Source organism: Hemicordylus capensis, chromosome 3 (assembly GCF_027244095.1).
Source record: "Hemicordylus capensis ecotype Gifberg chromosome 3, rHemCap1.1.pri, whole genome shotgun sequence".
Lineage (NCBI taxonomy): Eukaryota > Metazoa > Chordata > Lepidosauria > Squamata > Cordylidae > Hemicordylus > Hemicordylus capensis.
In genome coordinates, this window is record NC_069659.1 from 117,181,798 (window position 1) to 117,205,039 (window position 23,242).

At 43.6% G+C, this 23,242-nt stretch overlaps 2 long non-coding RNA genes across 2 annotated transcripts in view; one reads left to right on the forward strand and one right to left on the reverse strand.

The window, feature by feature from the left end:
• The first annotated feature begins 701 nt into the window (after positions 1–701).
• Positions 702–23,242, forward strand: part of LOC128352520 (uncharacterized) — a 92,076-nt gene continuing 69,535 nt past the window's right edge. Inside the window, exon 1 of the long non-coding RNA XR_008320464.1 lies at positions 702–835. This is a non-coding gene — a long non-coding RNA (uncharacterized LOC128352520). The remainder of the gene's footprint in view (positions 836–23,242) is intronic.
• On the reverse strand, positions 15,762–23,079 carry LOC128352521 (uncharacterized). Its single transcript, XR_008320465.1, has 2 exons — positions 22,948–23,079; positions 15,762–16,104 (listed from the first exon to the last, which is right to left on the reverse strand). It is a non-coding gene; the product is annotated as an uncharacterized LOC128352521 (long non-coding RNA).

A 23,242-nucleotide genomic window follows, 5' to 3' on the forward strand; every position in this document is an offset into this window, starting at 1 on the left:
TGCAAAGTTTAGTTTAGTGTGGCCTTTAGGTAATTCAGTGACAATTTCCTTGGCCCAAAGTATTGTGGCCCTAGCAAAGATCGAGGTAGCTACAGATTCCTTTATAGAGAAAGCAGAGGCCTCATGGGATTTGCATAAATGAAAGTCATTTTTTCTATCAGGTGTTTTCAAGCATTCCTCCCCATCCTTACTCAAGACAGATCTGGAGATCAATGAGGCTACAGGAGTATCTAATGGAGGAACAGAGTGTTTAGACATGATGTCCTGTGTTAAGTTATAAAAGTGCTTAAGTAAAACTCCCAGGCCCTTTGAGGTGGAAGGGGAATTCCATTCCTCCTGCCAAGAAAGAGACTGGGGAAAAGAATGACTGGTTTGGTTTCTGAAGTAGATAGGAACACTTCAGAAACCATGGGGTCTGTGTTCTCAGCTGACCCCACAATGGCGTCTGGATTAGCCTGCAGTGTTCTATGTGATTTAGCCAGCAAAATATCAAAATTCTCATGTTTGAAAAGTTGGGGGGTGGTGGGGGGATGCAAGGCAGGTGTCTGCTGATCAGAGGTCCATTCTGCCTCTTCCTTACCTGATTCCTGAGCAGGGCCAGCTCCCATATAGTCAATGTTAGAAGAGTCAAAGTTAATCATTAGAGGCCTGGGTGGAAGTACCAGGTTCAAAGGGCTTGTTGTATTCACATTCAGGCTGGGGATGGGCAGAGTGGATGTCCTCGGAGGGGAGAGGCCCATCTCTGTCTCTGTCTGGTAGTTGGGCTGAAAAATGGAATACGTGGGCCAGGATCTGACCCTGAATCTGCCCCTGTTGGAGGAGGATTATGCACAGGGTGAGTGGACACAGGCAAATGTTGAACATCTGAGGTTGAATTAATTGTGAATGGTCCAGTTGAGGGAACATTTGGTTGGTCCCTGAGTCTGATCCCTCTGCCTAGGCCCCTGGAGAAGCCATGTGGGTCAAGCATGTCTTTGCCTGAGATGTCTAAAGATCTAGATTGGGCTCTATAATTTTGCCTGGGGTAGCAAGAGGGTGAGTGCAGTCTAAACAACTTTCACAACTTGGAGTGGACTGGCACACTGTGCTCAATAACACTCAGGACTGTGAAGTTGCACACCTAAAATTGGAGCACCCCCTAGTAATGGTGGTGGGTGAAGTTGGTGGCTCTGTGGCCATTATGGTTTGGGTAGGAAAGTGGAGATACATTCGATTTTCCAGGCCTGGGAGGGCAGCATTGCAATTTCTAAACTCAGCAGCTGCAAGATCCCATTTCCAGATTGACAAATCCCGTTGTACAGTAAGATTTCCACATGAAGGGAGGGAAGAGCTGGGGAAAGATTGAGTGGGATTGACAACGGGTTAGCCGGGATGCACAGTTCATCCTGAAGTGCCCCATAACACCGCCACAGCAGCCACCAGAGCGAATAAGAGTCCGATGCCAACTCGTCAGCTGCCAGGGCGTGCTCTCCAAAAAAGGCTGGTTCCAGCAGAGCCTTGCTGAGAGATTCCTATCCCTGCTCAAGGGAGCACAGCAGAAGTGTGACTGGTTGGGTGATGGCTTCCTCTGAGTTGCAGGGGTTAAGGGCCTTGGGCTGCAATGGCTGCCAAGATCCAACTGGCTGATCAGCAGACTGGAGAGTCAGGGGGCAGGTGGAACACATCACCCTGCTCTCCATAGGATCTGAAGGGCCCTTCAGGCGTACAGAGTGTGCAGGCCGAGTGCAAATTGCTTTTTCCATCTACGGCTGCCAGGTGAAGCCAGATGAGGGCATTTGTGGCCCATCCTAATTCTCTCACTGACTTCCTCTCCGTCCATAGCATGTGCTCTGGGGTCCTTCAAGAGGGAAGCAGCCAGGTCCAATTGCTCCATTAGAAAAAGGGATTTGGAATGCAAGGTACAGGGAAGGGGAATTTGGGTGGGAGAGAGGTATGAAGGGTGGGGAGAGAAGTCAAGGTAATAAAACGATATAGTAAATTAAGCAGAACCAGGAAAGAAAGAAAAACAGATTACAAGAAGAAATAGTAGGAGCTCTTCCAGAGGTCCTGTTCTCGAGAGCAAGACAGGACTGGAACTGGGAAGTGCCTCAACAGCCCAGGGTGTAATGGGACTCACTCTGAGTTAATTTGGTCCTGTCCAATGGGAGCAATAGGAGATACAACCCACAATCAAGGATACCCCTCTACACTGGAGGAGAAATAACCCATCAAAACATAGTGAGAGTGGAATGACTGCATGATGTCACCTTATGCCCCACACACATAATATATGTGTGGGTTTCTGGGCCTCCTTTTTGTGGTCTGGTAAGGAATCATGTGTGTATTTAATTATTTTATTTGTACTCTTGTGAAATGGGCATTTAGGCACACTATACAATGCGTAATGTTTTGTGGACATTCATTTCTTGTAGGCTGTGTCAACAGTGGCTTGACATGTGTGTTCTAAGTACAACTTTGCCACTTGCTGACTATGCCTGCTGAGTGGGCTGCACCATTATGAGCTTTCTCCCAGTGGTGACTGCCATTTTCCTTCTCCAGCACCCTGGACCAACACAACATCCTTGACACATTGGGAAATTATGGCCACAGCCAGAGATAGCCACCTTAAAGAGGCTCTGCTGCTCCTTAAAAAAAAAAAAAAAAAAAGTGGGGGGGGAGTCTGCTTTCTGTCACACTACAAGGTAAGCCCTTCCCCCTCCAACAATAAACAGAAGTCCAGAAGCCCCCATTTTTGCTATAAATGTAATCAAATTTAAAATGAAGAAATAACTAAAGGGAGCAGGCTTATAGTAATGTAAAGAGTTTTGATAATGAAACACAGAGTTTCTTGCACACCCCAGCAAGAGCTGCTCACTCCTGGTGCTCCAATGAAGCAAGTCAGCTCCACCCAATCTGCCATGCCTTGTAATAGGAATACAGGGTTGTTGGCCAGAATTTCAGCCTGGAATGGTCAGAGTTTCCTTCCCTCCGTAACCGCCTGCAAATCACACCATAGTTCTGGAGTCTACCTGGAGTCTTTTCAGAGCCATGGAAAAGCAACTGCTGAGGCTGCCAGAGCAGATGCCCAGGCTGTTACCAGACCCAGAGAGATCGGCTGTGAGGAGAATTGGCCTTTATGTCAGCCTATGGCATAAAAGTCCATAATATGAGCCCTAATCCTATATTAAGTTGTATGTGCATTCAGGTGTCTGTACACATGTACGTATTTTTGTCTGAATGCCTGTACATGTGCTCATTTTTAAAGTGAACCTGTTCACTGGCAGAGCAAAAGTATGCTGCTATATGTGCATTCAGCAAAACATGGGTACTATGTTCACTGTACACAGACTGTATGTGCATGAACATGCCATGTGAATAGGGATCAGATCACAAGGGTGAGGAAGGGCGACCCTGACATCACTCTGGTCCAGTGACTTTTGAATGGCTTGAAATAAGCAGGATAATACATCAAGAGTAGCTGGGGCAGCTCCAAGCATTAGCATGATGCAAAAGCAGGACCTAATCAAAAGGTCCTGCTTTTGCATCTGCACCAGGCCCTTATGCAAGATCCTAGGATGTGACTTAAAAGGACAGAATATCAAGATTGATTGTTCAGCTAAATGCAATTTTTTGATGAGAATGCACAATGTATGTAGTACACTGGGAAACACCACTTCCTATTTCACAGCACTAGCATTATAGCTTAAAATAATTGCTGTATCTAGTTCCAAAGTATTCTAAATCCAAGACAATGGCTGACATCTTTACTAATGATGTGGAGTCACAACATAAATCCAGAGTTGCACGGTACATGCAAGGAAACAATTTTTGCTAATCCCCTATCCCTGGAAACAAAGTAGGTCCCTGAGGGTCATGCAACCCTCAGGAACCTACTTTTGGGTTGAAGAGAGATCAGTGAAAATGGCCCCCCGTGCTGCGGCTTTGCATACTGCACTTCCACGCCATTAGTGAGGTTGTCAGCTAATGTTTATAAATATTCCAAAGAAATTTCAGGATTTCACAATAAAATCATATAAGTGTGAATAGGGAAATGCCTAGAAGCATCTAGGTGTAATCATCACTCTGGATCACTTGATCAGCAATAATTATGGGGCAATTTCAATCTAACTGACATAACATTCAGAGTAGAGATAAAAGTAAAGTTTCATGTTACAAATAAAAGAAATTTGAAATTTCATATTTCATCCAAAACAGTATTTAATTTCACAATGTGCAATGAAATAATGTAACAAAATGCAAAATCGTCAAATTATTATTTGCACCTGATTTTTTTTCATTCACATTTCTTTTGTGTAACTAGCATAACATGAAATAGTGAAGAAAAATGTATGATTATATTACAATTTTTTTTTTGAATGGAGCAATATTTGTAAATGAGAAAGTATCTTTAAAATGAACCATCAAAATGCTGCTGGTAAAGTTTTGTGATTAATAAATTAACAGTATGCCAATGAATAATAATTGCTGTAATTGATGCAGGACTGAAAGTGTAACAGATGTAACTGTTCCAGGGTCAGGAAACATATTATGCAAAAATGAACTTTCTCATCAGATAACTGTTCATATGGAACCAGCTTACATATGTAATCAGAATGCTGCTCCTTCAAACGTAATCTAAGCTATTTCATAATTTATTGTTTATGTGATGACCCAGTCTAAACATTCTCACCCTGTTGTCTGTCTTGTGCATCAATTACACAGGTAAACTTGAAGGTACCTCTTGTATTTACTGGCTCTGCAGCTGCAACCTGCTTAATTATTAAGGATTTTTTCCCCTACCAGATACAGTACTTCCTCCTTTGCCAGTGCCAGGTTGCCACAACACTGGTGCACCACACTAACTTTAACACCATATTCAGCAGACAATCTGAATAGGCCTGTTCACACAACCATTAAAATCAGGGTTGGAGCAAGGTTACCTTGGTTCGCATGACTGAGATTACATGATTGTGAACCCACACAAATTTCTCCTACTCAGGTTGCTCAGAGCAGGGTAACCCAGCTTTCGTATCCTGCTTTTAACTATGGTAGGAGGAGAGGAGGGGAGAGGAGAGCTCTCCTACCTTGCTTTTCTGGTTGTGTGGATCCACTTACCTTTTCTAACCAGACATCAGGACTCAGCAGGCATGGAAACAATAGAGAGCTGTGGCTACAGGGCTGCCGTCCATGGATGTGCCACTCTGCAAAGCATACTCTATGATCCTGTGGCTGGAGTGGCTTCAGAAGGGCTGGGTCCACCTCCTGCTGCTTTGTGCCTAATCAGAGGGCAGCTGACGATGTCATGAGGCTTTCCAGTCTGCTGGCAGTGCAAAGCATGCTGGGAAGGACTATTCACATAGTCTTACAACCTGATACTTGATGTGACACATCATACCTACAGAAAAATGCAAAGCAGCCAGATCTGTTCCAATGAGACTTACCTTCTTCTGAGTTGATGAGATCGATCCCACTGGGTCAAATTTGACAGCCAATCTCTTAACTATGGCAATTTTCTTTCATGGATTCTTCAGAGGTGTTTAGTTGGCACTGTGGTTTGGTTTGCTCAATGAATGGAGAGATGAAAAGAATTTTGCTGGAGAACTACCAGAGTTATCTTCTACAGCCATTGATGCTGCTTCTGCTTCCTCATTCTGTACTTGCTCATTCTTTCTTTGTTTTCTTTTCTGATTCCACTATAGTCTAAAAGTTTTTTGCTGGATGACATTTTTATCCCTTTCCTCTAGTTTCTTCTAGTTGTGGCGTTTTTGGTTAATCCATTCCTTGATCCAGGCCAGATTTTGAATGGGCCTTTAATTACTTGTATTCCACTCCTGGAGTAGAGGAAGGGCTAACAAACAGCCAGCAGCAAGAGCATGGAAAAGCAGTCTGCACTTGCCCCTCTGTACATCTCTCTATATATAATTCTCCTGGGTGTGCCAGGGAAAAAGGCGTCCTGGCAGCCCAGCTGATTGGCTGGGCTGCAGGGGCGCCTGATTGGTCCTGGCACACCCAGGAGAATTGGCTGGCCGGGCGGCTGCGGAGACAAGGCGGTGGGCCCGGCCGCGGCAGCACTCGGGGCCTGGTGGCACTCGGGTCCCGGCCGCGGCGGTGGCAGCACTCGGGGCCCAGCCGCAGCGGCACTCGGGGCCTGGCCGCGGCAGTGGCAGCACTCTTGGCCCGGCCGCGGCGGCGGCGGCACTCTCAACTAGAGACGCAGATGTTCTGCGCCCGGGCCCACTAGTAATATCTATTTCATTAAACTACTGTATTAATATTCCTGATTCCACTCCTTGTCCTTGCATACTACAACTCTTTCCCTTGCATTCTACACTAGTCAAGATTTAATTTATTTTTTATTCTTTCCTTATCAGTCTTGGCCACGATAGCAAAAGTTAACAAGAGCTAAGGAACAGATATGGTGTAAGAATGTGTGTTAACTGATTTAATGAATGCCATATGTTATCCTTATGCCATCAGTTATCGTGAAATATTATGTCAGTTACCTGAATTTCTTGAATGAATGCCATCAAATATTGTGTTATATTATCCAGTTACCTGAATTTCTTAGAGAAAAAAACTACACATTGTTTGGAATATTGTAATAAAATACTACTAATAATAAGTTTAGTTATACAATATTGTAAGTTTAGGAGAAATTAACAAAACATAACTAGATGTATAATAATAATAATATTCCAGACAGTTGCATTTCAACAAAACAGAACTATAAACAGTTATTCCTGTAACTGACATAAGTCCAGACTCAAGCTTTTATTAGCTGCTGTCTGAAAACTGTTGTTAATTCACTGAAAAAACTAAATTATTATAATTCATTTGTAGATTGACATTGAATTCATCAGTTTGAGAGTTCCTTTACCTGCATTCAGATATATATATTTGAACTTGCTGACTTTTCACTAGATTTAAAAGCATCACATACACAGCATACAAAATGGTTGTTAGATCACGTTACCTATTCATTTGATCTATATAACTATCAGTTTTAAAACTTTAATAGACCTACTTTTATGCCTGTGGTAAATTACATGCAAATTCCAATATCTGGTTTTTGCCCTTTGTGTCCACTTTTTCTTGGAATTGCCTTATTTTAAATTAGGCCAGTTTGCAAATACATCAAGAGGCTGTGTTTGTGCATACCAGTCTATTGATGAAACTAAAATATGTCCAACAAAACAGAAATTTAAACTTGTCATAGCTGATGAAAGGGCAATCAGTGGCAATCAGATAATTTGCACCTGGACTCAATGAACACACAAGACAATAGGTATGGAGATAATAGGCCACAACTTTATTAATCAACAATAAGCATGAGGATTGGTGCTCCACCCACAACAATGCGGAAACTACAGGCTTGCTGCCACTGCGTGAGTCCAACCTAAACCCCTAGGCAAAACACCTTGGGCAAAATGCCAACAGCCGCTTGCTGCCCCTCTTAGCCCACCTAATGTTCAGGCACCTGCAGAAAGATTTGCCATCCCCAAGCCACCAAGCCTTAGAGGGTGGTAATTCCAATAGCAAGTTGGAATAATCCATCAACTAGCTCTCCTTGAGCTGCCAAACTTCAAGGGAATAGCAAAGATTCCTCCTAACGCCAAACGTGTGCCTACAAGGTGCTCACCAAACCAAGCTTACCCAAAATCAACCACACTGTACCTGCCGTTGTGACAAAGGAATTAACTAACTAAGGCCCATAGTGGGGGTAGGTGAAAAAGACCCCCAAACCAAAGCCAATCTGCCGAATGTCAAAACATTCCTACCAGGCTCCCAAAATGGGCAACCAGCCGAAGCCCGCGCGATGGCCAGCAATTGGTGGGTGTGGTTGCTTGTCAAGCTGGACTGCCTGGGAGGACATGCAGAGCCTGAAATGGCCAGCAAGTTCCACCTCCTCCCAGGCTGGCCAGCCAGTTGCTGACCGTAGGTTGCTTTGTGTCTCATACAGAGGCCAGGGCAAAGAACCCTCCCGCCTTACAAGCTGGGGAGAGCGGGCATATTTTCCAGACTTAATATTTCACTTTCAGATAATATCTTTCACAGTCCCAAATTGTTTTCTAAATCTCAGAAAGCACTGAGGGTCTCTAGCAGTCAGGTTTCAAGTGCAAGACTGGTAGCCAGCCTCCTTCAGGGGAACCTCAGCCTCAGAAGGATTCTTTCTGGGTTTTACGCTCAGAGTCATGGACTCTTCAGCCAGTCAAAACACAAGATCATCTGATGGAAGCCCATTCTTGATAGAGTTTCTAGAGAATCAGGGCACCAAAAACAGCCAAAGCAGTACACAAAGCAGTGCACAGGTGTCCCACATTCAAAGGTAATGACACTTACCATTCTGGATCTTACAATCCAGGATTCCAACAGTGGCTCAACAGCCTACTGACTTCAGTGATCACAGATCTAATGGGATGGCTGGTGGTTGGCTGGAACTCTGGGGTGGTAATTAGCAAGAGGTGCCACTGAACTCCCACAGGAAGCAGGCCAAGAGAGCAGGGCCTCAGAGGCAGTTCCAGGCAACCAGCCAGTGTGTTCAGCTCAGTTGACTCACCCAGCCAATGACAAAGTGTGTGAATGGAGGAAAAGATCTTTTATAGGTATTTGAGCTGGAGGTAAAGCTCCTTTTCAGGCTACAGGGGCTGGAGGAGGTGGGGGACTTGGTGCCCATTCAGTTGATGGTCCAAAGCAACACAGTGCTTTTGCTTCTGATATGCATACACTAAAGACATCCCTCTGGCTGACTACATCTTGAGGTACTCAGAATAGAAGGAGACTCCCCGCCTTGCATTCATGCAGGGCTTTTCCTTCTGTTCTATAGAATTCTGGCTTCCTTTAGGATATTGCTTACTCAGCAGTGGGGAGCGGCTTCTATTCCTGTGGCCATTGAACCCTTTGTGAGACTAATTTCCTCAGCTATTAAATGCCAGGTCTCACTGTTGGCCTTGCTCCTGTACCAAGTCTCTGTTTCCTATACTGAAAAACAGCAAAGAGGGTGGGGAGCAGGTTGTCTGCTAATCCCAGTTTACACAACTTTGAAAATCACAACTCTGCTTGTTATGCAAACGCTTTGTTAGTTCAGGATGTCAGCCACTGTCTATAACTTGTAATGTGGAGAAATATGTCTAGCTATGACTTGTTTTGTAAATACGAAAATTCTTCAATAAAGACAGCCACTGCTGGTAGATGTGCAACTGTGCAAGGCCTTCAGAGAAATGGACTGAGACAGGAAAGGGAAGGAATCCTGTTTGCATCAACCAGACTTGAAAGGCATGCCAGCCACCACACTACACACACCTCTGTTACACAGAACTAAGAGAAACTTAGGCCATATTCACATGTAAATCAGAACCACTGGGGTGAGGGGCTCTGCTTTCACACAGCCCCTATTCCTTGCAATAGGGTTGTGCATGAGAACTTCCTGGTGGTGTTTGCCCCAAATACAGAATGCTAGTTTTCTTGAGTCATAGACAGCTCAAGTCTTTTCCAAAGACAATATAAAACTTGTTTATCTGGAAAACGACTTTAGGAAGGCAGTTTCATTTCTAACAGTATGTTTTAATATTTTACCAGCTGAGCTTATTGATCTTTTTAAAATCTGTTTTCTAAAGGCTATTGCTACACAGAGCTCTTGAGGATTGGGCAGGACATAAATCTCAGTCCTAGAGAAATGATATTTTTCTGTTGCCTAATAAGACCTTAACTATGGATTTATGTTTAAGCTAGGAAAGCAATTAGTTTCACCATGGATTAATCTCATCAAATTGGTTTTGGCTAAATTTGTCATGAAAACTGTCAATACTGGAAATTTCAGTAACAATTGGCTCTTGTATCTTTCATAGAAGACCAGGTGAAATATTGGGGTATTTTCCTTGCAGTGTTTGTACTTATTTGTACATGTATTTCCTGTATTTTTCTCTGCACAAGAGTCCAGAGGGCCAAACAGGGGCAGATGTACAATTGAGCAACCATGTACTCTGAACACGGGCCACCCAGAAGGGCCACCACACACACGCCCTGCTGCTACTAGTGGCCTTAGCGCGCGCGCACACACACACACACACACACACACACACACACACACACCACTGCTGCTGGTGATGGTCTTAGCAGCCCCACCATTACTGACCCCCACTCACCACTGTGGGCATCTTGCTTCACTTACTTCCATGGTGCCATGGCGGACATCATTATACTATATTGCTGCCAGCAAAAGGAAGGAAGCAAGCCAGCCACAGTTGGCCACAGTGAGTAAGAGCTGGGGGTGGGGTGCAAGGGCTGCTTAGGCCACCAGTAGAAGTAGGTGTCAGCATCCCCCCCCCTTTTTTTTGCATAGGCTGCTACCTACATTGCTATGCCACTGGGGCCAAATATGCAATGGTCAAACGAACTGAAATATTCATCTTAATACCTGCACTGATTAGTCAGTGCATTTTATGCTTTATTCATTTATCTGTGTTGTTTTCTTGCACCTTTGCCTAAATGTATTACACTTTTGCAAGGAGGAGAGGTTATGTAGTTTACTTGCTTTAATTTCAATTAATGGGTTTTAATGTGGTTTGTGAAGCTTTTAAGAATGCCATGTGTTTATCTGCTAACTGGCCAGTCAGCAGACAACACCCTGCTATAATATTTGCTCCATCATCCATGGAAAGAGACGCTCTGCACTGACTCTTTGCGAGTAGGGAGGTGGAAAACAGCCCTCCAAAATGAGAGATATTCAGTAATTAAACAGCAAGGCATATTTGCTATATAGTGCCACCTGCTGGTAAGTCTGTGTCAAACCTAACTTGGTAAGCTCTTTCCCCTTGTCAGTATGAAAAACAAATCCACTGGGGTATTGATCCATTGCCTAAGAAAGGATTAGTTGCTGCTTTATAATCCCCATAAATTGGTATACCACCATCTGTTTTACCTAAAGTTCAAATGGAATGGAGCATTATCTCTTCAGTCTCCACCTACTCTTGCTGCTGTTTCAGCCTTTTAATTCAAAAGGAACAGCTTGCCATAGAAAACTTTGGCAAAATAAATCACTGCATTAGATTTTTCTGCTACAGTGCTATTAACAAAATGTGTTATTGCCGTGAAATCTGTTGAATAGATCCCCTCCCCTCCCCCCGTGCTGGGTTAGTGATCTAGTTTAGCCTTTAGGTTAATTTAGCTAGGCTAATTCTAATTTGGAATATCCAGTAGGATTGGCTCATACACACAAAATAAGCCTGATTCCATCCCCCCACCCCCACCCTTACTCTGCTGAGATGGTTCTTGAAATGATATTGTGCTTGAAGGCTCAGGTGAAAATGGATACACTCTTTTTAGTGAGCTTATTCTGAACTCCTATCATGAACAGGCTAATCAACATACTGATGGGTTGGAATTCCATTTTCTCAAGTCAGACATTTTCCTGTGGTGTGTAACCTTATTTGCTTGCTTGCTTGCTTGCTTATGCTATAAGGCTATGTTTTACTTCTCACCTAGACAAATCAGGGCATCTCCTTTTTTGGAGGCTTTCCAAAGAAAAAGGGGTAGGCTTTATATATAGCTGTCTTTTGGCTTAAGGCTGTAATAATAAAATTGATTGATTGATTGATTGATTGATTGTAAGACTGCCGTCCAATTCTTCAGAGCTTTGTGTACTTGATGAATCTGATAAGGATAGCAAGGTGGGTGCCTCTTCTTTAAAAAAAAATAGTTGATGCGCACTGGCTGACCACCTGAATCAGTGCTTGTGGAGAGATCCAGACTACTACTGCACAGTGTGTATGTGGGGTGTGTAAAAATTGCAGGACCTCCCCTTCCCCCAGAAGCCCTCCATGTCATGGGCCTCAGGGGCATATTTTCAGATGCTTTCCTAGGGAAGCAGAGGTTGTAGAAATTTGCCCCCATCACGGAGCTAGCAGTGGGGCTAAGTTAGTTAAATTTTTCAAAAGCACCAATGCTTCTCCCATTGTGTTAGGATACCAGCCATTGTGAAATAATCCCTTGTACAGTAGTTAGGCAACCTATTGCATTATTCTTAAGTAAGAGACATGTGGCTGTGAACCCATATACTAATTTGAGTTCCGTTGTTCAGAATTAAGCATGAGTCATTTGTTTTTTGCAGACTGAAGTTTTTGTCTTTATTTCTCGATTAATATCTCCTCTTTTCCCCCAGACCTGTGGCTGTACATATGTATTCCACAGCTGGCAAATCTGTTGCCTCTTTGTCCAGATCCTAGACTCCATACCTCCTTATCTTTAGTTTGACGACACTTCACTATTTAAGGAAGCAAAAGCAAGTGAAAACATTACTGGATTGGCTTCAGCTTCATCTGAAGCACCATTCATATTTTTCAATTTTTCCTAAAACACATTTTTCCTGAATTATAGTGCAGTGATTGCTTTAGTAGTGTAACCACTTGATTTCTGTTCAATTTAAATGCCATAACGAGACTCAATTGTAATTATTGTAATTAATGCACTGCATTACATCCTTAGCACTGTGGCTATCCCAGAATCCCCTGCATTCAAACTACAAGTTAGTATTAGTATGGACAACATGCCTTGAGGCCAGATTTTCCCCGATTACAAAATTGAGTGGACGAAGACCATTCTATTTTGAAATGTCCAAAATTTGGATTAAGCATCCTTTCCCTAGTCTGTGAATGAATGGCAAGAGCATCAGAAAACAATTACCACCACAGAAGCTTGTTTCTGCTGTCACACACATAAAAAGGGTAGAGATGCTTGATGTCACTGAGCTCCAGCTTTGCCATTTTTTTTCCAACTTAAAGAATTTCACAGTGGGTATAACAGCACAAACTGAGCCTATGAGTCTGAACTTGCATAGGCCGATGTGTCCATTAGGTAGATATGCATTACGAAAGCAGATGATGTGTGCAACAGCTGGTGGTGAGTTTCTTCAAATTTCATGAGTACAGCTGAATCAATCATTCATACTTGGAATCTCTATAGAATGGATCAAATAATGTTTTATAGTCCCAAAGGTAAGTTGCTCATGGGGCAAGTTTGCCCAGTATTGCTCCTCATTTCAATTAGGATTGTACAAAGAAATTATTAATTGCTTGTACTTCGGTGGTGGGGGGAGGGAGGCAATGATTTATGTAAACTTTCTATTTTTCTCTCATTTTAACTGTGGGTATATGATTAGAAAAGCTCCCCCAAATGCCTGGATTTATTTCAACAATACATTCCACCATTCCTTGGTGAAGGAATCAAACTTGAGGGACATCATGTATTTTTTCACACCACAGCATACCATTCTGTTCAAATTGTCTATTCCTCATTCATGATAAATGTGCCACTGATATTGTGAGACTCAAACCAGATGGAATAAATGATGGACTCTGGCAATATGATTCACTCAGGCTAAGACACAGCACTGATGAAGCAGCATACATTTCAGTGCTAGTGCTAAGCTTTCAGCTCAGGCCTTTGAGTCTTCAAAACAATAGTCCTAATATTTTCCAATAGCTGGATTTCCCCCTGTATTATTACAAAGAGTTACTTCTTTCCAACCCACTGGCTCTCTGCAGGTCTGTTAAAAATGATTGCTCGTGGTAGAAACCAACAGTGCACCCAAACAGTATCTGCAAACATCCATAGAACATTATCATATGAAAGTGCTTTACTGTGGCTTTCAAATTAAGTAATTCTACCCTGTGGAGGTACCAATTAGTACAGTCAGTTAAAAGCGAGTAAAATCCAACCTTATTTTAAGTTTATGTTATGGGCACAATCAATCTAGACATTTTTTGTTTCCCTCCACAGGCCCTGTCAAAATGAATGGGAGCTGTGCCATTGACTCTCATTTCTGATCACTGTGCCCTACTTCCTTACGAGACAGAGCCGTATCCTGGATAATCATCTCAGTGTAGAGATGGCGATAAACTGGCAAAGGCTGCAATGCCGGTCCCTGCCACCGTGCCAGCACATGAAGCGGGGGCGGGGTTGTGCCCCATCACATGAGGCAGGCACGGGTGCCATCTTGCCTCCCCCTCCATGTGACAGCGGTCAACCAATGGGGGAAGGAGGTGGGCCAATTGGGTCCCAGCAACCTCCATTCCAGGCAGTTGCTCTGCAGCATTCTTTGAGTGAGACTATTATGAATATTGGGACAGCTGAACACTCACCTCTACACATGGTACAGTTGGGACCACATCAAGAGAACACACCCTCCCTGATTTCACCGGGTGACATGCTGACATGTTCTTGGCACATCCTTTAATTGCATGTGAGGGGTGTTTAAATGCCGTTTGGGACCATGTGTAGAGGAGCGATTCTGATAAGCAACCCCCTCCCCCCCCCCGTACACAAAGGCCGTGCCAAGGATGTGTCAGGCAAGGCACACAGGAATAATGGACTGGAGGAGCAAATGTCCCTGGGTTGCGGGGGGTGGGGGGATCCAGCAAGACCCCCCTCACCCCAGGGCACACCTTCACCTGTATTATCCCCCCCCCACTGCTTCCTAGTGGAAGTCCCCCTGTTGGAGCTCATCTCCAGAAGCTAGTTGATACTTGTGGACTGAAGCTGGGGAGTGGATGGTGACTGAGAGGGAGTGAATGGATAGCGGTTGTGTCCCTCATGGGCTGCCCTAGTGTGTGTGTGTGTGTGTGTGTGTGTGTGTGTGTGTGTGTGGATACTGGTGGGTTTAAGCTGCTGAAACTATGTGGAAGTTGACAGGTGGAAGTCAGTGGATGATGATGGCTGGCTGAGCCAGGTGCACTATCCCTTGCTGGCCAGCCATACCCCTTCCGTCTGTGTCATCATGGGCACTGGGCAAAATCATGTGCTCCATCACCCTCTCCAGCCAGCAAGCACTTTGTTCACCAGCTGGAGAAGGTCAGGAGTTAACACATTCATGCCTAGTGCCAAGTAAACACCTGCATCGGCGTGATGACAGGGTGGAAGGGACATAGCTAGTAGTAGCAGTCTCAGCAGCCTGTCCCAGGGCCACTGCCAACCCTGGTGTCAGGGCAGACACGTTCTCAGTGCAGCCTCAACTTTACCATATGCAGGATAAGTGTTCATCTGAACTGGCCCATTAATAACAGAAAATATCAGAATAGGACTGTCTAACTATAAGGAGCAGGTCTATGCCAAAAGAGGCAATCACATTTTAAGTAAACCCCCCCCCCACTCTCTCCCCTGACTTCCTCTTTTCAGAGTTAGCTCCAAGGAGGTTTCCTTTACCCTTGGTCCCTACCAAGGAGCCAGCGCGGTGTAGTGGTTAGAGTGCTGGACTAGGACCAGGGAGACCTGAGTTCGAATCCCCATTCAGCCAAGATACTAGCAGGGTGACTCTGGGCCAGTCACTTCTCTCTCAGCCTAACCTACTCCACAGGGTTGTTGTGAGGAGAAACCCAAGTATGTAGTACACCACTCTGGGCTCCTTGGAGGAAGAGCGGGATATACATGTAAAAATTAACAAACAAATAAACACCAGTCTTCGCACAGCCAGTCTTCTTAAAGAATTGGGCTTAGCCGTTGAGAATTGGGCTGGAGCAAAGTGCTATGTTCTACTAAACAGACTTGGCTCCCACAACCTAACAATAGTGACACCTCTTTATTCTATCCGAGAATTGCCTTGCTGGATTAGATAGAGAGAGATCCACTAGTTTCCACAGCATTTGTTTCCAGCAGAAGCCAACCAAATGACTCTGAATGCTCACGAGAAGGAAATGAAGTTGATTCAGGAGAATATGGTTCACTGGACTCAAAGAACCTAGTCTGAATTGAGATGAGAATACAAAAAAATAAAATAAAAATAAAAACCCACATCAAAACAACAACAACCCTTTATAGGTGTCTGGTACCTACAGATAACAGCTGATTTCCATACACATTTACTCATGAATCTCTCTAAATAAAGTCAATGAGGCTCTAGAATGAGAAGGCTAGACTGCATCTTAAGACCCCTGGGTCTGTATTTGATGTCATGTTTTCATACAGCATGAAATACCAATTTTATGAAGGTCCAGTTCTTCTCAGGTTGCTATGTCGTCCTCCCGGCAATTCAAAATGCATTCTGTGCAGTGAGGTCAATAAATATTCCTCACAGGTTCCTAGCTAATGTTTATTTATAACCGACTCTGCTGGGTATATGAATGCTTGGTTATGCGCCTGCAAATTAATCAATGAGGAGGCAATCAAAATTAGTCTTTAAAATTCTGGCAGCTTTTATAGTGTTTAGACACTTTTATTCTTACTAGTATGGAATACTAATTACATTTCAAAATGTTTCCACTAAGCCAAGTGGTTTTATTAGTTTTGTCAACAAAAAAGATGGTAAATGGTCATGCAGGAGACTTGTCAAGAAATGGAATGTTTTTATAAAGATGGATTGGTCCCCTTATCATCATATTTTATTGGCGGTACACAGCAGCCTCTTCAATAACGCAATTGAACTTGGACCTGAAGAGTATTATATTCTGTTCTTTCCCCTTACTACCAGGTAATAGTGAGATTGGGCTTCCCTTAGCTCTGAACAATGCACAATTATGTGCCGGTGTGTGCGTGTGACACAGTCTCTGTGGGCATGTTTCTTTGGTCCAGGGGTCACACACCCTCTGTGGGCAGGCATCCTTGGGCTGCATACACTCAGCTTTAATCAGGATGTTGGCAAGCACTAGGACTTCATGTAGAAGCCACCACCAGTATAAAGCTGGCATAAGAGTCAGGAGTTCTCTACACTGAGCAGTGTGAGCACACACCAAAAAGCTTTATGTCAAATAAGTGTATGGTGGCACAGCAGGGAAATGCTTGACTAACAAGCAGAAGGTTGCCGGTTCAAATCCCCGCTGGTACTATATCGGGCAGCAGCGATATAGGAAAATGCTGAAAGGCATTATCTCGTACTGCACGGGACGAGGCAATGGCACACCCCTCCCGTATTCTACCAAAGAAAACCACAGGGCTCTGTGGGTGCCAGGAGTTGAAATCAACTTGATGGCACACTTTACTTTTATATGTATATGGTAGACCCCCAGTGGCATCTGATGGGCCACTGTGTGAAACAGGATGCTGGACCAGATAGGCCTTGGGCCTGATCCAGCAGGGCTGTTCTTATGACACTTAGTACAAAACACTGGATTATTCCATTCACCTGTGGACTTCTATATTTGTGTGTGGCTTTCACTGGCTTTCATGGTGTGCAGGGGTTTCCCTAATGCTTTGCCCAGGGGCTGCTGTGGATTTGCAAGCAGCCCCGACACTTCTCTGCACAAGTGGCTGGCAAGCAGGGATACTGCCAGTTTCTCCATTCACCAGAATGGGAAAACCTTTTGGAGTGCTGGTTCCACAGCTGCTGCTTCTGAACAGCATCAGGTCTGCAGCACATCTGCAGCAGTCCCTGCTAGGGATGTGCAAACAGGTTCAAATTTGAACAGGTTCAAATTCAAACTGGTTTGGTTCAATGGTTTGAATTTGAACTGAACCAGGCATTGGGTTTGACTTGCCAGTTCAAATTCGAACCTAACTGAGCCTGGTTTGATTTGAACTGATTTGAACTGGTTTGAGCCTCCAAAACTGAGTTGGGTGGTAGGTACCTATGGGTACCAACTACCATCAAAACCCCAAAGCAATCGGACACTCTTATGATTTTTAATGATTTTTGGGGAAAAAATTGCCCATTATTCCCTATGTGGAGTATCTAGGTGCAAAAAACTGGGGTGGGTAGTAGGCACCCAGGGGTGCCTACCACCCACCGTACACCAAAGCAATCAGACACTCCTGTGATTATTAATCATTTTCTGAAGTTTTTTTTTTCAATTTTTGTATTCCTCCCATAGGGAATAATGGGGATTTAAGGATGCCCCATTTCCCACATTTGGGGGTGTGTGTGCCAGGACACCCCAAAGTGGGTCTGAGGGCACAACAGGGCCAGCCTCCACCCTCCCAAGGCACCCCCAAGTTGATAGGATTTATTGTTGATTAATCAGGAATTTTTAAAGAATTAATTTTTGGCTCCATTGGAAACCATTGTCTGAGCCTTTCCATTCAGAAAGAACACTATGTTCCCTTTCACCTTAATAGCTTCATAGCTGTGACCCAAACTCAGAGTTCAGTGCAATAAGCAATTAAGGTCAGTAAGTGAAAAGGCACTCTATTATTTCCTATGGAGCCAAAAATTAATTCTTTAAAATTCCTGATTAATCAACAATAAATCCTAACAACTTGGGGGTGCCTTGGGGACTAATGGGAAACTCCGTACCTCTGTTCTTTCACCTGAGGCAATCCTCTCTGTGGGTTTGGACAGAGCCAACGAACTTATTAAACAAAGGATCTGGGATACTGAGTGTCAGAAAGACCTGTCATGGACATCTAGGGGGTGGGAGCAAAATCAAACTTCATCTAGGGCACCCTAGCTGTAACTTGAGCCATGCAGGCTGCTCATTCTCCAGGTCAAGTGACCAGCCCACAAAGATTACCCACAAATGACTAGATGACACTGGTTTGAAGATACAGCAGGAAAGAGTTGCCAGTCTGTTATGAACGCAAACCCATAACAGTTCAGAAATAAAAAGATGCTGCTGTTAATCTGGAAATCCAGTCTGAGACCATTTCTTTCTGGAGATGAACACTGAGGCAGAGGATTCATATTCAAGAGACAGAGTACAGCTGAGGAGACTAGCTGTTGGGGGCTGAGGTGCAATGAGCAAAGAAGATTGGGGTGCAGAATGGACAGGTCCTTTGCGGAGCAGGGTACAGTATTAAGTCTTACATTATTATACAACTAAGCAGTACTATAAAGGTGCAATGCAGAAGGGAGAGAGAAAATAATTGGCAGTACTATATTCTGGCACTCAGGAATTGGTGCCCTAGGCCTAGGTTTTCCGGGTCATTCCTGGCTCAACCTGTTAAAATGGCAGTGCTAAAATTAAGGGGATAGCATTGGCAATATCATCATCATTTCAAAAGCAAAGGCAAGAGCAATCCTTACCACTACATTACAGACATTTTTGTCAGGTCACAGGTGCCTGCTTCCTCCTTTAAGGCAAATAATCAATCCCTCTGATCTACTTGTTTACTCTTTATCATGTGCACTGAACTTTCTTGCTTGTTCAGGCTATATTGTCTCATCTATTATAATTAAAATGTGCACAAGTCATAAATAGAATTAAATTCTGAAGAATCAGATTGGGAATTCAGCAAACACTCTGAAGACAACATGAGATAAAGAATTACCCAGAGGAAATATGCAGCAAGAACATTAAGAAGAAAGAAAGCTTTTTATATCTGAAAGCAACTCAAATATGGTTATCTGTTCAGTTTTGTAGTACTAAGTCATTTAAGATAGGGGCAGGGAGATTACCTTAACCACAAAAGCTTTCTCATTATCTTTTTATTCTGAAAATTCTCCTGCAAATAGGAATTCTTAGGTGGTGTGTGTCAGGTTTCTGGTTGTTGTTGTTTTTTAAAAAAGAAAGACTTTTATTTTTAAAAAATTAATGAACAAACAAGTTTACATGGAACTTCATATGGTGTTATACCTGAATCCTGAAAGACTGGGGAGGATATACTGGATAGTTTTCAATGTATTCTAGAATTATTTGCAGAAATCTAATGGCCTCAGTTGCATCATACAGTACTGATGTTTTTACATCTCAGCAAGGAAGCTGGCAGCATATAAACCAAAAGTTGGATACAATATAGCAGCATATTATGGTATATGAAGCATGACAGCCCTGCAGAAATTGTGAGCCACCAAGCTGATCACAATCCACTAGCCATGCATTGCAACTTCGTATGTGCTTGATAACCCTCTAAGATGCAATTGAGGGTATGAAACAAAACAGCAGATTTATCAACCCCCTGACAGGCTGCTGTATATGGCTAGTAGGCTATGCTTGGTTTGGTACGTCATATGTTCTACAGATCTTAAGTATGGTGTGAACCTTATTCATAGGCCCTATGTGACACACTGCCTTCTGCAGCTGCATGCACAAAAACTCACAAAGGCAGTCATTATCTTGTCCTGCTGAAACCGACACGTGAAGCCTGCTATAATAGAAAGCTTTGCCATTTTGACCCATATGCTAGATAGTAGGCCAATTCACATGATTATCAAAGTGAAGGTTGGAGGCATGCAGCCCAGGTTTGGAAGCTTCTGAGAACCCGTGAAAATCCCTCCAACTTAGCTCGCTTAAATGTGGATAGCCAAGCTTCTTTACCTCATTCTTTACCAAGGTAGGAGGAAAAGAGAGCTCCTTTACCTTGTTGTTTTGCAGAACCCTTTTGCAGCAGTTCTTGACAATGAGCGCCCATCTTTATGACAAACCACAGTGACTCACATCTTTTTATGTGCTGCTCTGCAAAGCACACTCTATGATAATTTGTTTCTAATGTCTTCAATAGGGCTGTTCCCACCTCCTGCCCCTTTATGGCCAATAAAGGGCCAGCTGAAGATGTAATGAGGGTTAGCAGTCTATTGGTAGTGCAATGCATGCAAAGGACCCAGCTCCTTATTTCAAACATGGAGACCCCCAACTGCCTGCATTGTCTGGATGCAGAGTTTGCAGAGCCAGATGGAGGTTCTTCTCATCTATGGGAAATAGTAGGAGATCTCCTTCACAGAAAACCACCCCCAGATGCTTGTGTGAAAGGGCTCAGTCTATGCATGAATTCACCACAATTTTGATGAAGCCAACATGTTCTGAACTATGGGGGATTGTAAATGCCAGTATAATAGACACACTCTCTGCTCAGATGTACACTATTTAAAGGTTCTAATCTAGTTGGAGACCTGCTCTGCAGCATGCTTCACATAATGGTTAATCTAGCCATACAGTCAGGCTCTTGACCCATATGATTGTGGATAATGTTTGAGATTGTAAAAGCATTATCTTCAAAAATCCTAGTAATCTTCATTATCTGAAGACCTAAAATTTCACACACTAAGGGGACAAGTGCAATCAGGTCCCCTCAGGACATGCTGGGCAAGATAAAGGGAGAGAAGTGATCTTCAGTTTAGTCCACCTTTAATTATTGCCCAGGAAGCAAATATGCCCCTTTTTCTGGAGGCTAAAAGGTGGTCGCTAACCAATGAGATAAATGGAAATGGAAGGATAGTTTCTGACTTTGCAGGAAGTGTTCCATTAGAAATCCAAAATAATTTCTTCATTTGCACAAGCTCTTTTCAAAGCCTACTTGAGTTCTTTCTGCTACAGCTCATATCTCCCTCATTAACATGTTTCTAATACTATAATGCAACCCCCCAGTAAATTGTAGCTCTCCACTATGAGAAGTCTTGTGCTTGAGCAAGAATTCAGAGAACAGCACTGACATTTTCTCCTTCTGTTCACTGTTCCATGGATACAAACCTATGTGCTCTTTTTTCCTCATATTTGGCATATTTATGACAAGACAGCAATTGTCAATGCAAATGTGAAGTGTCATCACAAGGATTATGTAATGGAAACTTAGCATCAGCCTATGGGTCCCATGCCTTTGAAAGATGGAATCCCAAGAGTTCATGTTTGTTGTTTTGGGAGAAGGTGTTGCAGCCACTTCTGTTACTAGTTTTGTCATTACATGGCTTTATATTAGTAAGTGCACACATATACCCCATATCTGGGGCAATTTTAAAATAAGGGTTTTTTGGAGGGGAGGGAAGAACCACCTAATGACACGGTGGGGAAATGACTTGACTAGCAAGCCAGAGGTTGCTGGTTAGAATCCCTGCTAGTATGTTTCCCAGACTATGGGAAACACCTATATCAGGCAGCAGCAATATAGGAAGATGCTGAAAGGCCTCATCTCATACTGCACAGGAGATGGCAATGGTAAACTCCTCCTGGATTCTACCAAAGAAAACCACAGGGCTTTGTGATTGCCAGGAGTTGACACCGACTCAGCAGAACAACTTTACCTTTACACTTAATAATTTTGAGATATCCAGTTAGCTGCCCGGGGGAGTGAAGGGTTACTTTACCCTCCCAGCATTCCCACATAACTCACTATGATTATTTCTTAGAAGCGGCATTGACTAAACTAGAAGCTGCTCGCTATGCCTATTAAGTCATCAAAATTTTCCTTGTTTTGTACAACACTGACTAGGTAAGGCAACGCAAATATTAAATGGAGCTTAAAGGTTTCACCCCACCCCCATTGCCTATTACTTTTGTATAATTATCAGCTTTCTGGGCTGAATCAGGATTAGCATAGTAGCCCTAAAGGAGAAAGGCTCCTCTTATTTCTCTACATACATAATGATCCATACACAGTCAAAAGCACTTTATGCTAAAGAAAATAGAAAGGGAGTGCATTCACACATCAGAAGTCACAATGAGTACTGAGCTGAAATGGGGCCATATTCCATGAACATCATTGGTCCTGAAAAACATGTCCCCTTTCTGGATATTTGTTTACATCCCTCAGCAAAAGAGTGCATTTGGGAGGCAGGAGGGGAGCAGGAAGAGGCTCTCACCGCCCCCATCCCTGCAGCCCTATCTTGCCGCACAGCAGCTTTAAGAGGTAAAAAGGGAGCTTTCCCCTCATGCCCCCCACCACAGGCCTCGCTGCCCTCTCCTGAGCAGCAGCCGCCGTCCTCATCGCGCCACACAGCGGCGTACTTTCAAAGATTAAAGGGGAAACTTTCACCTCCGCTGCCCCCAGCCCTTTACTTGCAAAGGGGAATCCTTGTCAGATTCCCCTTTATATGGCCCTTGAGCTGGCTCGCAAGCAGGGGGCTTGGCTTGGCTCACCACCAGGCCAAGCCCCTCCCCCATTCGGTTTGAGGGGTAAGCCTTGAGCCCAGATGGTTTGAGTGTGAACCAGCTTTGGAACGAGCTGGCTCACACATCCCTAACTGTTGCTCAGTTGTAATGTTGCTCAGAACTAGGGATGTGCACAAGCCAGTTCGGTACCTCCTCTGAGAAGTGCTGAACCGGCTCTGGTGCCAGCATTCGAACCAGCTTGGCAAGGCAGGGAGCAGTTCCCTTTGAAAGAAAGTAAGGAGTTCCTTACCTGTTTGTCCGCCACCCTGCTGCTTTTCCAGCAGCAGCGTCCACTCTCCAAAAGGCCACACATGGCTGAGGTGCTGTTCCTGGCAGTCTGTGCGTATTTATTTATTTATTTATTTATCTATCATTTTTATACAGCCTAATATGTTCATCTCTAGGCATGTACAAAATCTAAAAATATATAAAAAGTCACTGATTAAAATCCATGAAACACAATAAAAACAACCACATAAAACAGTTATTAAAACAAATGATTAAAATTAATTCTAATTAAAAGCCTGCGACAACAGGTGAGTCTT